This window comes from Rhamphochromis sp. 'chilingali' (assembly GCF_963969265.1).
Source record: "Rhamphochromis sp. 'chilingali' genome assembly, chromosome: 2".
Taxonomy (NCBI): Eukaryota; Metazoa; Chordata; class Actinopteri; order Cichliformes; family Cichlidae; genus Rhamphochromis; species Rhamphochromis sp. 'chilingali'.
Window position 1 is genome coordinate 41,816,839 of NC_137930.1, and position 12,721 is coordinate 41,829,559.

The following is a 12,721-nucleotide window of genomic DNA, read 5'->3' on the forward strand; positions in this document are numbered from 1 at the left end:
GGCTGTAGGGGGTACGCGTGGGTTGGGGTTGGAGTGGGGATCAAAAGTTTTAAAAGCCGAAATTTGCGCTAATGCAGTTTTTTTTGCCTGTCAAATACATGACTATATACCACCCTCTGGTGTTCAGCAAAAAAATAGCTCTGACAAAATACATGGGCGTGATTTGCCCAAATGACTGACACCTAACAGTTGAAGTTGCCTCCAAGCATTCAGTGCAGCGCGAAAATGGACAAGTGGTTAACAAGAAAAAAAGGCCCTACCACAGAGACACCGGCCACAACAACCAATAAGCTCATATCTGAAGATGCATTTTCCAGTGACCGCACAGGTGATTGTTCAACAACAATGTGTTCGTCAGATTTGGATGCTAGCAGTGCTAGCAGGGATGTATCTGTGGTTACTAGCCAAGTGGCTAGCATAGCTGGAGCCAGCCATGTGGAAAGTGATGAAGTGTCTGATGCGGAGCGTCAAAGTGGGAGAAAGCATGACAGCACGGACTGTAACACAACCTCATCAAAGAAGCGCAAATATGATGACAATTATATTTCGCTGGGGTTTACGTGTATAAATATTGGTGGATTTCCCCGGCCACAGTGTGTTATTTGTGCAAAAGTATTGTCTCAGAACTCAATGAAACCTTCACTTTTGCGCAGACATTTAGAGACAAATCATCCCCATTTGAAAAATAAACCAAGGGAATATTTTGAGCGACAGCTAAAATCACTTTCAACAAGTAAAACCTGCATTCAGGTGCCAGATCTTATGAATAAAAACAGACTACAAGCATCTTACATGGTCAGTTACAGAGTGGCTAAAAACAACAAACCCCACACTATTGTGGAGGACCTCATTCTCCCTGCTGCTTTAGATATGGTAGGGACAATGTTGGGGGAAAAGGCAAAAAAGACGATACAGTCCATTCCATCATCAAACAATACTGTCTTACGGCGCATCAATGCAATGTCAGAAAATGTTTTACAGCAGCTACTTCTGCGCATACGCCACAGTGAATGTTATGCAATACAGCTAGATGAGTCCACGGATGTGGCTGGCCTGGCGCATCTTCTCGTATATGTGCGCTACATTCATGAAGGAACCATCAAGGAGGACATGCTGTTCTGTAAACCGCTGGAACAAAGGACAACTGCCGCAGATATTTTTCAAAAGCTGGACACATTCATGAACACACATGGACTCGTGTGGGACAGATGTGTTGGCATCTGTACTGATGGCGCACGGGCCATGACTGGGAGACACGGAGGTGTGGTTTCGCGTGTGCAAGCAGTCGCGCCAGATGCCTCCTGGGTACACTGCAGCATCCACCGAGAGGCTCTTGCTGCAAAGGGAATACCTGTCCGTTTGAAACATGTTTTGGACACGAGTGTAAAAATGGTTAACTTTGTGAAAGCCAGGCCGCTGAACTCCCGCTTATTTGCTGCGTTGTGCAATGAGATGGGCAGCGAGCATGAGACATTATTACTCCACACAGAGGTTCGCTGGCTATCTAGAGGGAAAGTGCTGACCCGTTTCTTTGAGTTGAGGGATGAACTTAAAGTTTTCTTCAGTAACCATCCCTTTGAGCTGTCTGAACATTTGCATGATGAAGAGTACCTTACCTGCCTGGCTTATCTGTGTGATATATTTTCTCGTCTGAACGAGCTCAATCTCGGATTACAAGGCGTTTCTGCAACTATATTCAATGTTCAAGATAAAGTTGAGGCCATGATAAAGAAGTTAAACCTTTGGAAGAACTGCTTGGATACAAACAACACTGAAGTCTTTCCTGTGCTGCATGATTTTCTGTGCTCTAATGATCTCACACTATCTAAAAGTGTAAAGCGCGAATGTAACGTGCACCTTGAGGAGCTGGCGGTGCAGTTACGCCGATACTTCCCAGAGACGGACGGCTCAAATGATTGGATACGTCACCCGTTCACCGCCGTGCCTACTTCGTTATCACCGTCTGACCAGGAGAGCCTAATTGAAATCGCCACAGATGGATCTCTAAAAGTTGAACACGCTCAAAAGAACCTGGCGGATTTCTGGATAGGGCTGCGCACTGAACAGCCCGCGCTGGCTAAGCGCGCTGTCAAGACTCTGATGCCTTTCGCCACCACATACTTATGCGAAAAGGGATTTTCTGCTTTAACAAACATGAAAACAAAATACAGAGCAAGACTTTGTGTGGAAAACGATTTAAGACTCAGCCTTTCCCAAATTGAGCCAAACATTGAAGAGCTGTGTGCCTCTGCTCAAGCACATCCATCACATTAAATAAAGTTCTGTTTAATGAAAGTTCATGGCCTTTATGCTCTCGACAAAAAAGTGAATTCTAATAAATCCTTTGATACACTGCTAGTATTAAGTAGTAAAGTTTGTTATTAAAACTCTGTCATTACTAAAAAATATTGATAAATTCATTTGGTGGTGAGAAATAATCGACTGTGCAGTATTTATCTTTATGCATGCGATATTGCAATGTATTTATAGACACTAATTAAGAGTCGTTCGTAGTAGGGGGTATGCGGCTGAGGGTGACATGTCTCAAGGGGTACGTGGCTGGAAAAGGTTTGGGAAGCACTGCACTAAGGTAAGAAACACAAAGATGAGACTAAGGGAACAGGATGTAAACTAATAATCCTAAAGTCTTTTATGACTAAATTAAAAATCTCAAATAATATAGTAGGGAACTAAAAAGAAATTGAAAAACTTCTAAACACAAGGAAATCAATCGTAATTAAATTAGAATCAATAGAAACAAGCCCACTTCTTCAAATCAAAACAATAATGAATTAACAAGATTCAAAACATGAAACACTGGGTAAGAGACTCAGAACCATGAAAAAAATACATTTTTGAGTTATGGTATTAATTAAACAAGAAAACTATTCAATACCTATGTCTGGCAGGTCTGAAAATATTGAGGCCTGGGTGTGGAAGTGAAACCTATCTCGGTTTTCCAAAAAATATGTTTAATTGCCATAAATTTATGATTTATCAAGAGGGGCAATCACTTTTTAGACTGTTCTTTCTCCTTTTTCCCCTTAATAGCTGAATTCATTATTTAAAAACTGTATTTTGTTTTTACTCAGGACAATCTGAAGGTGAAGCTTCAGTGAAAATAACTGTGGAGAGAATTCAGTGGATAACCTGCCTGCTCCTCTGCAAATGTCACTCTGGAAATTCTGCCTTACAATACTACCTGTTTATCCTCTTTGCCTGCAATAAAACCTAATATTTCATCCCAACGTCCTGTTTGAGTCCAGGTCAGAGTCAGGTGTAACAAATGTCTTCCATTACCTGAAAAGTAACAACAATTATCGATTTTCTTCCTCTTACCCAGGGCAGGGGCAGCAGAGGCCCTCCCTCTCCCCAGCCACATCCTCCAGCTTATCTGGGGGAACACTGGGGCTTTCTCAGGCCAGCTGACAGATATAATATCTCCAGCGTGTCCTAGGTCTGCCTTTGTCCAGGAATGTCTAGCTCCTTTCAGTGCGGAGGACTCGTGGCTCTACTCTGAGCCCCTTCCGGATGGCTGAGCTCTACACCTTACCACACTGAGGGTCCAAACCACATCATCTGCAAAAAGCAGAAATTAGACTCTGAGGCCACCAAAGTGGAAGCCTTTATCCACCTGCCAATGCCTAGAAATTCTGTCCATAAAACTATGAACAGAATCTGCGACAAAGGGCAGCTCTGAGTCCAACACCCACCGGAAATGAGTCCGACTTACTGCCTGTGATGCGGACTAAGCTCCTGCACTCCTGCAACAGTTGTACATGGATCGAATGGCCCATAGCATGAGGGCATTCGCCCATACTTTTGAAGCATCCCCCACAGGACACTCCAAGGGACACAGTCGAATGACCTGTTTCCCAACCTGAAGGCATGCTCTCATTCCCTTTCATAGAGAATTCGTATACATCTTCTCCTTAAAATTCATGAAAGGGTCCAAAGGTTCAATTTTCAGGGACACTTTTGAAAAATATAAACTAAATGTTAATTCCTAGCACATTTCATCCCATTTTATTTGATAATTTATTTTTATTATTATGATTTTTTAATATATATAATTTGATTATTGTCAGTATATACTGTTGTATCTTTCTTTCTGCTTTGTTTCATCTGCACTTGTCTGCTTGTAACACTGATTATGAATGATGTACTGTACTGTGCCATGTTTTTGTTATTCAATAAATGCATTACAAACCCCCCCAAAACTCACTGCACACATGCAGCATGATCCGTGCACATCTGCCAATTCATGCACCCATGCTTGATGATGTAAGTGAACGAAAAGAAAGCCAAGTATTTTTAGAGATTTGTACCAACAGGAAGCTCTGAAAGTGAAAAAGATGTTTGTAAGTCAAATGATTGCTGTTTACTCAGGTTTAGATTCAGACATTTTAAAATAATTTACATCTTCAAATAATTTTTTTTATTTGTGTTTATGTTTTGGTGCACACATTTGTGACACAAGCCATTGTACAGAGTTATACATCTTAGTTTATGCTTGTGGATCAAATCAAAGGTCGCAGATCCAAATTGGGCAGGGTTCTGCCTCCTATCAGCTCCGATCACAATATATGATCAACTACATCATCAATAATTGTTTCATTGTTAACAGTAAAATAATTAAATGGTGACTTTATATTTTAACAATAATTAATGATGATTATCATAAAATCTGTAATGATTGATTCTAAAAATCAGAGAAATGTTTGACTCGCTGTTACTGAGACTTTAATGTTGTGCGAGCAGCCACAGAGATGAAGTTTTAAATTTAAAATTTTATTCCACATGATGACCTGTGCTCTGATTGCTTCATTTGATTTGCATAGTCACTGTGATGAAAACAGAAAAAAACCAAGAATAATGCCAATTATGTGTCAAATATAAAACAACAAATAACAACAAAAAAACACAAACACAAATGTTCATCATCATCAAGAAAAACAAAAAGTATAATTTACAGCTGCTTTTTTACAACCTGATAAAAAATATTTTTAGATCAGTTCATTTGGAGTTCGTAATGATCAAGAACTTTTGTAATAATCAATAAAGTTTCAATCATTGAATTGAACATTTTAAAGATTTTTCAGCTGAATTCTGAATGTTTACAAAATTCAAACATCACTATATAACCATGTAGAACATTGGAGAACAATCCTCTGTCTGATATTAGATATAATCAGTTATAATCCAACATATTGATTATATCCAGTAACACTATAAAATCATACCTAATGTTGTTTACAGGAAAAACATCAAAACTATAGGTTTCTTGACAAAGGCACAGAAGTGAAACTGCGGTTCAGTGGTGGCCATTTTGTGTCTAAAAATCATCTCCCCAATATTTTTTTATATGTATTGATATAAAACTGCCAGTAAAAAAATAAAATACCATCAAGGGCAAAAAAAACCCAGGACCCCATAAAGACCCCGAGTCCCAAAAGTCCCTGTGATCCCCGAAGTCCGCAGGGCACCACAAAGACGCCATGACCCCTCAAGTGTTTGTAACCACACAAGTCCCCATGGCCTCTGAAATCCCAGTTCTGGGTAGGGATGGTGGTGAGGGGTGGAGGTTTGAGCTTCACAAACATGTAAGTGAAGTATTTGAGACACAAAATGGCCACAGCGAGAAAACATCCTCCAGTTCATGAAATTTCCTTCCCTCCTTCCTTCATTGTTTCCTCATTTCCTTTCATCCTTGTTTCCTCTAGAAGAGCAAATAAATAAATCTGAGCCAGTCACAATCCTTCTACTGTTATGACATCACGCTCTGCAGCGATGATGTCACTTCTTTCTCCTGCAACGGTAGCAGCAGGCACGGCAGCTCCCCCCTTCATCATCCCCCCCTCCATCCACCTTCACCGTGTATGGTGGGGGGGCGGAGCTCGACACTTGGTACGGGTTCTCATTGCTGGTAATAACCATTGGATTGGCTATCACTGTGGAGTCACTGGAAGAGTGGAGCTTAGCCCGTGGAATAGTTACCTGACCGTAGGGGTTCTCCAGAGAGACGTTGATATTTGAGGACATGCTGACACGTCACAAGACGGTGAGGCTAAAATTATGTCCAATCAGGCAGCTGGCCAATCAGTTAATGCAGTGCAGGAAGAGACCTATGTGAAAGGAAACAGATGAATACAGGTGATCAATAAGTACACTTACTGCAGAACTGATGTTCCGATCAGAGTGACTGATCAGATCTGACCAATAAGAGGAGTGGTTGATTATTCAATGAATGATGAAAGTAACTGAGTAATTTCACTGATTGAGTACATTCACAGAGTAAAACAAAGTTAAGGATCTGAGTACTTTGTCCTCTGCTTTATACTTTTACTTGTGACCCTTGAAGTATGTGATAGTACTCAGTGATGCTGCAAAAGCCCCACGCCCAGACATCTGCCCATTAATTTGGTTGATTGATTGGATTTGATTAGCTCGTGCAGTAACACTGAAGTTAGATTAATTCACCGAGGCCCAGATTTCCTGCTTTAAGTGAAGGCACCATTTGATGACACTCCTGGACCAACAGGTGAGGCATGTTACCTGGATGAATGTGGCTGTGAGGTGTACACACTCTGAGTCATCACATGAAGTCAGCAGTGAAGTACTCAACACTTTAACTGAAGTAAAAAGTACCACAGGTTACAAGTTGAAGTACTGCAAATCTTAGTATTTAGACACATTCAGAGGTCTGATTCCACCATTTATATGGTGGGGTAAAGAGCAGGTAAACACAGTACTGTAGTGTATTTTACTTTGATTTACTGTACTACAGTACACTGTAGTGTACGGCAGAGTGTACTGTACTATAGTGTAGCACAGAGTACTGCATTATACTGAGGTTTCAGTCACATTTTAAAGTCCTCTCGAGTGAATCAAAGTATTTATAAACTAGAGGTACTGCAGTAACCAAGTACAGAGTTACTTCTACTGCGTCTATAACATGACGTACTCCAGTGTTTAGCTGAAGTAGATGTATTGTAGTATTTGTACTACAGAGGATTTAAAGGGGTTTCAGGGACTCACCTGTATGTTCGTCGGTCGCCGCCGCCGTGTTCTTCTTCTTCTCTGAAATGGAAACAAATCTGACTCTGCTCTCTCTCATTCTGGCTCACTATGTGCGTGAAGCTCGCTTGACCGCCTCGCCCAAACCTGTTCTACCGGCCGACACGCCCTCTCTCTCCCTCTGTTCATTTTCTATGTAACTCGACCACTGTCACTGCAAACCCGACACCACCTCCTCGCTGTGGTTTCGGTGCCCCCCCCCCCCCCACAAACGCAAACTATAAGTTGGTCTCTATTTGAATTTGACTTCATTTAATGTCATTTTTTTGCTGTGCATGTGTTTTTTGTGTGTGTGTGTGTGTTCCTGTCTAGCTGTCTTTGTGAGGACCGAAATCTGCATTCTATTGTACTTGGGAGAACCAACAGTCACTGTGAGGGCGCACAAACCGGTCTTCACAAATTTGACGGCGTTAGGGTCATTTTTAATGTTTAGGGTTAGGGGCCAGGGAAAGCATTATGTCAATGAAGGTCCTCACTAAGATAGCTGAACGGGCTTGTGTGTGTGTGTCTGTGTGTGAGAGCGAGAGCGCGCGTGCCAGATGATCAATATGTGTGATCACATGCAGGAAGTCGTGCATTTAATTTCTGGTAAACTTTTAAAAACCAAACAGGAAACTGTGTTTAACAGAAGTCAGTAAACTCAGCAGACGTGTGCGCCTTGACCGGTTGAACAGAAACCACTTCATTCCTTCAGTTTCCTGATGAAAGCCCCGCCCACACTCTGCTCCTAATGGCTGGATTTGACATTTTTCTCATTCCTCTTATGACGCCCTGTGTTTTCAGTGCTGACGAAGACTCTCAGCTCCTGCGAGACGTTTTAAATGTCCAAACTGTGACAATGTGTTTGATGCAGTTTAAAATCAAAGAATCAACAAATAATTCAATAAATCAAATCAAATCACTTTTATTGCCACATCACATGTGCAGGTACATTGGTACAGCACATGTGAGTGAAATTCTTGTGTGCGAGCTTCACAAGCAACAGAGTTGTGCAAAATACAATAATGTAAACAAGCAAAATACAAGAATGGCTACATCTGAACTAATAAATATATGTACAATATATAATAGTATATGCATTTCTGGATGTGTATACTAAATATTTTTCTACGTGTGTGTGTGTGTGTGTGTACGCATATTTTACAAATTAAATAGAGTAAACAATAAATAAAATATATAAAAATATACAGAGTTGAGACATGTGCAAAACAGTGGTATTACTGTACAGTATGGAGTGCATAATGTTGAAGTTCCAGTAGTGAAGCTGAGGTGTCTATGACGTGTTCAGCAGTCTGATGGCCTGGTGGAAAAAGCTGTCTCTCAGTCTGCTGGTACAGGACCGGATGCTGCAGAACCTCCTTCCTGATGGAAGTAGTCTGAACAGTTTATGGCTGGGGTGACTGGAGTCCTTGATGATCCTCCCCGCTTTCCTCAGGCACCGCTTCCTGTAGATGTCTTGGAGGGAGGGAAGCTCACCTCCAATTATCCGTTCAGAGCACCGCACTACTCGCTGGAGAGCTTTGCAGTTGTAGGCGGTGCTGTTGCCATACCAGGTGGTGATGCATCCAGTGAGGATGCTCTCAATGGCACAGTGATAGAAGGTCCTGAGGATGCGGGGGCTCATGCCGAATCTTTTCAGTCTCCTGAGAAAGAAGAGGCGCTGCTGCGCCTTCTTCACTGTTTTGTTTGTGTGTACTGACCACGTAAGATCCTCAGCCAGATGTACACCAAGGAACCGGAAGCTGCTCACTCTCTCCACAGCAGCGCCGTTGATGGTGATGGGGGTGTGTACTTCTCTGCACCTCCGGAAGTCCACTATCAACTCCTTTGTCTTTGCGACGTTGAGGGTGAGATGGTTGTCTTGACACCAGTGGGTCAGGGCGCTGACCTCCTCCCTGTAAGCCGTCTCATCACCATTGGTGATAAGACCCACCACTGTAGTGTCGTCCGCAAACTTCACAATGATGTTGGAGTTGTTAGTGGCTGTGCAGTCGTAGGTGTAGAGTGAGTACAGGAGAGGGCTCAGTACACACCCCTGTGGAGCACCAGTGTTCAGTGTGACGGGGGATGAGGTGATGCTGCCCAGTCTGACCACCTGGCGTCTGTCAGACAGGAAGCTAAGGATCCAGCTGCAGAGGGAGCTGCTCAGTCCTAGATCCTGCAGTTTCCTGTCCAGCTTCGAGGGAACGATGGTATTGAATGCTGAGCTGTAATCTACAAACAGCATCCTCACATACGTGTCTCTCTTCTCCAGGTGTGACAGGGCAGTGTGTAGTGTCAGGGCTATGGCATCATCAGTGGACCTGTTGTGGCGGTATGCAAACTGTAGAGGGTCCAGTGAGTCGGGTAGTGCAGAGCAGATGAAGTCCCTGACCAGCTTCTCGAAGCATTTGCTTACGATGGGGGTCAGGGCTACAGGTCGCCAGTCGTTCAATGAGGAGATGGTGGAGGATTTGGGTACAGGGACGACGGTGGCCATTTTGAAGCAGGCTGGGACTACAGACAGAGAGAGGGAAAGGTTGAAGATGTGTGTGAACACTCCAGCCAGCTGAGCCGCGCATGACTTGAGGACGCGGCCGGGAATCCGTGAATGTCCTCTGACCCTCCAAAACCTTATTAGGCATTCAAAGCTGATCATCAATATTACTGAGCCAAAAAATAAGCTGAGGTAATTCATCTTATTTTCATTTATTCCTGATACAGCAGGCAAACAGTGAACACCAGAACATTTACATTTACAGTAATGGATTACACAGCAGTGAGGAATAGATGTCATCACAGTAGATTTTTTTCTGAAAGAGCTGTAACTAAATTTAAGAATATAATCCACCCACTGTTATCTTCTTCAATGACCTATATCAACACAGAGCAGAGCAGCTACCTGAACGCTACACCAATAGAGGTCGATTATCTTGTTAATAATGTTACCTCTTCACAACGTATGACTCTGGATACTGTAGCTCCTGTGAAAAAGAGCCTCAAATCAGAAGTGCTTGACTCCCTGGTATAACTTTAAAATGCGCACCATGAAGCAGATAACTTGTAAGCTGGAGAGGAAAAGGCGTATCACTAATTTAGAAGATCATCATGTAGCCTGGAAAAATAGTGTGCTGCTTAATAAGAAAGCCATCAGTAAAGCTAGAACATCTTACTATTCATCACTGATTAAAGAAAATAAGAACACCACTAGGTTTCTCTTCAGCACTGTAGCCAGGCTGTTAAACTATTATTTAAAAAGCCATCACTTGATCTCCAACCTTCCTTTCATATCAAAAATCCTTGAAAGAGTGGTTGTCAAACAGCTAACAGATCATCTGCAGAGAAATGGCTTATTGGAAGAGTTTCGGTCAGGTTTCAGAGCTCATCACAGCACAGAAACAGCTTTAGTGAAGGTTACAAATGATCTTTTCAGAAGGCATAGTATACATTTTCACTGCTATGCAGATGACACCTAACTTTATCTGTCCATGAAGCCAGATAAAACACACCAATTAGTTAAACTGCAGGAATGTCTTAAAGACATAAAGACCTGGATGGCCGCTAACTTTCTGCTTCAAAATTTGGGTAAACTGAGGCTGTACTCAGCCCTGAAAATCTTACAAATAGGTATTTTACCATATACTTACTCTTAATCGCATTATCTTGGCCTCCAGTGACACTGTGAGGAATTCAATTCAGTTCAATTTTATTTATATAGTGCTAAATCACAACAACAGTCGCCTCAAGGCGCTTTAGGAATCTGGGAGTCTTCTTACATTTGCACTATATCTCTAAAATTAGATCCTCAGCATCACATCCTGTCTCATAGTGATGTTGAAAAACTCGTTTATGTATTTATGACTACTGTAATTTGTTATTATAACCTCCCTGAAAAGCTTTCAGTTGATCCAAAATACTGCAGCACGAGTACTGACAGGCAGAGACTGATTAGAAAGAGGGAGCATAATTCTCCTATATTGGCTTATCTTGATTGGCTCCCTGTTAAATCCAGAATTTAAAATCCTGCTCCTCACATATAAGGTCTTAGCTTAATGACCTTATAGTACTTCAGTATCACCCCATGAAAGCAAGAGTATTAAGTAGAATGGGAGGCCGAGCCTTGAGCTTTCAAGGCCCCTCTTCTATGTAACCAGTGTCCAGTTTGGATTCAGGAGACGGACACTATCCCCATTTTTAAGATTAGGTTTAAAACTTTCCTTTTGATAAAGTAGGGCTGGATCAGGTGACCCTGAATCCTCCCTTAGTTATGCTGCAATAGGTGTAGGCTGCCGGGGGCTACCCATGATGCACTGAGTGAGTTTCTTCTTCACTCACATATGTTTGTACACCTCTCTGCATTTAAATATTAATTATTATTCATCTCTGGCTCTCTTCTACAGCATGTCCTTCTCCTGTCTTTATCTGCTCAGACCCAACCAGTCGCAGCAGATGGCTGCCCCTCCCTGAGCCTGGTTCTGCTAAAGGTTTCTTCATGTTAAATGGGAACTACTGTCACCAAAGCGTTTGCTCACAGGAGGTTATATGATTTGGGGGGGTTTCTCTGTTTTCTATGTATCATTGTAGGGTATTTACCTTATGATATAAAGTGCCTTGAGGCAACTGTTGTTGTAATTTGGTGCTATTTAAAAAAATGAATTGAACTGAACTAGTATTCCAGTGTAACTGTGAGACAGGGTGTGTTTCTAATTTTAGAGGTATTGCACAAATTGAGAAAAGCAGTCCTACATATGTTTTTAATCTGGCATTGAGAAGCAACTGGTTAAAAACAACATAAAAACAACTAGTTCGATACAATAGTTCTACGATTTTTAGGGCTTAATAATAATAACCCCAGTTTTACCCGAATTTAGAAGCAGAAAGTTAGCGGCCATCCAGGTCTTTATGTCTTTAAGACATTCCTGCAGTTTAACTAATTGGTGTGTGTTATCTGGCTTCATGGACAGATAGAGCTGGGTGTCATCTGCATAGCAGTGAAAATGTATGTTATGCCTTCTAATGATACTCCCCAAGGGATTATAATGTAAACAGAATTGGTTCTAGCATTGGGCCTTATATAACTTTATAATTAACCTTAGTGTGTGAAGAGGACTCCCCATTTACATGAGGAATATAACAGAAAATAAAAACATGTACTCAATAAATTCACAGATAAAAGCTGTCCCATGCCACAGTAGTCATATTTTCAGGTGTGTTCTTCATAGAGCTCTATTACCCGCGCTCTAGTAACACCTCTGATTGGAGGAGGAGGTGCTTTGATATGAGCATGCATGAGTCTGAAGCAGAAACTTTAAGTGTTTTTCTGTGCGCTGGAAATTACCTTAATCTGAGCGCTTTGATAATGTCAGAGAGAAAAATGTTTGGTATTTTTCATCAGAGGTGTGGACTCGAGTCACATGACTTGGACTCGAGTCAGACTCGAGTCATTAATTTTATGACTTTAGACTTGACTTGAAAAAATGTTCTAAGACTTGTAACTTGACTTGGACTTTTACACCAATGACTTGGGACTTTAAATTGGACTTGAACCGGTTTACTTGAAAAGACTTGATATTTTACCCCAAATATAAAATTTAACATGCATATTATATAGAGATTGAAAATGTGACGTCATTCACGGGTAGAACCGCAAAGGATTCTGGGAACT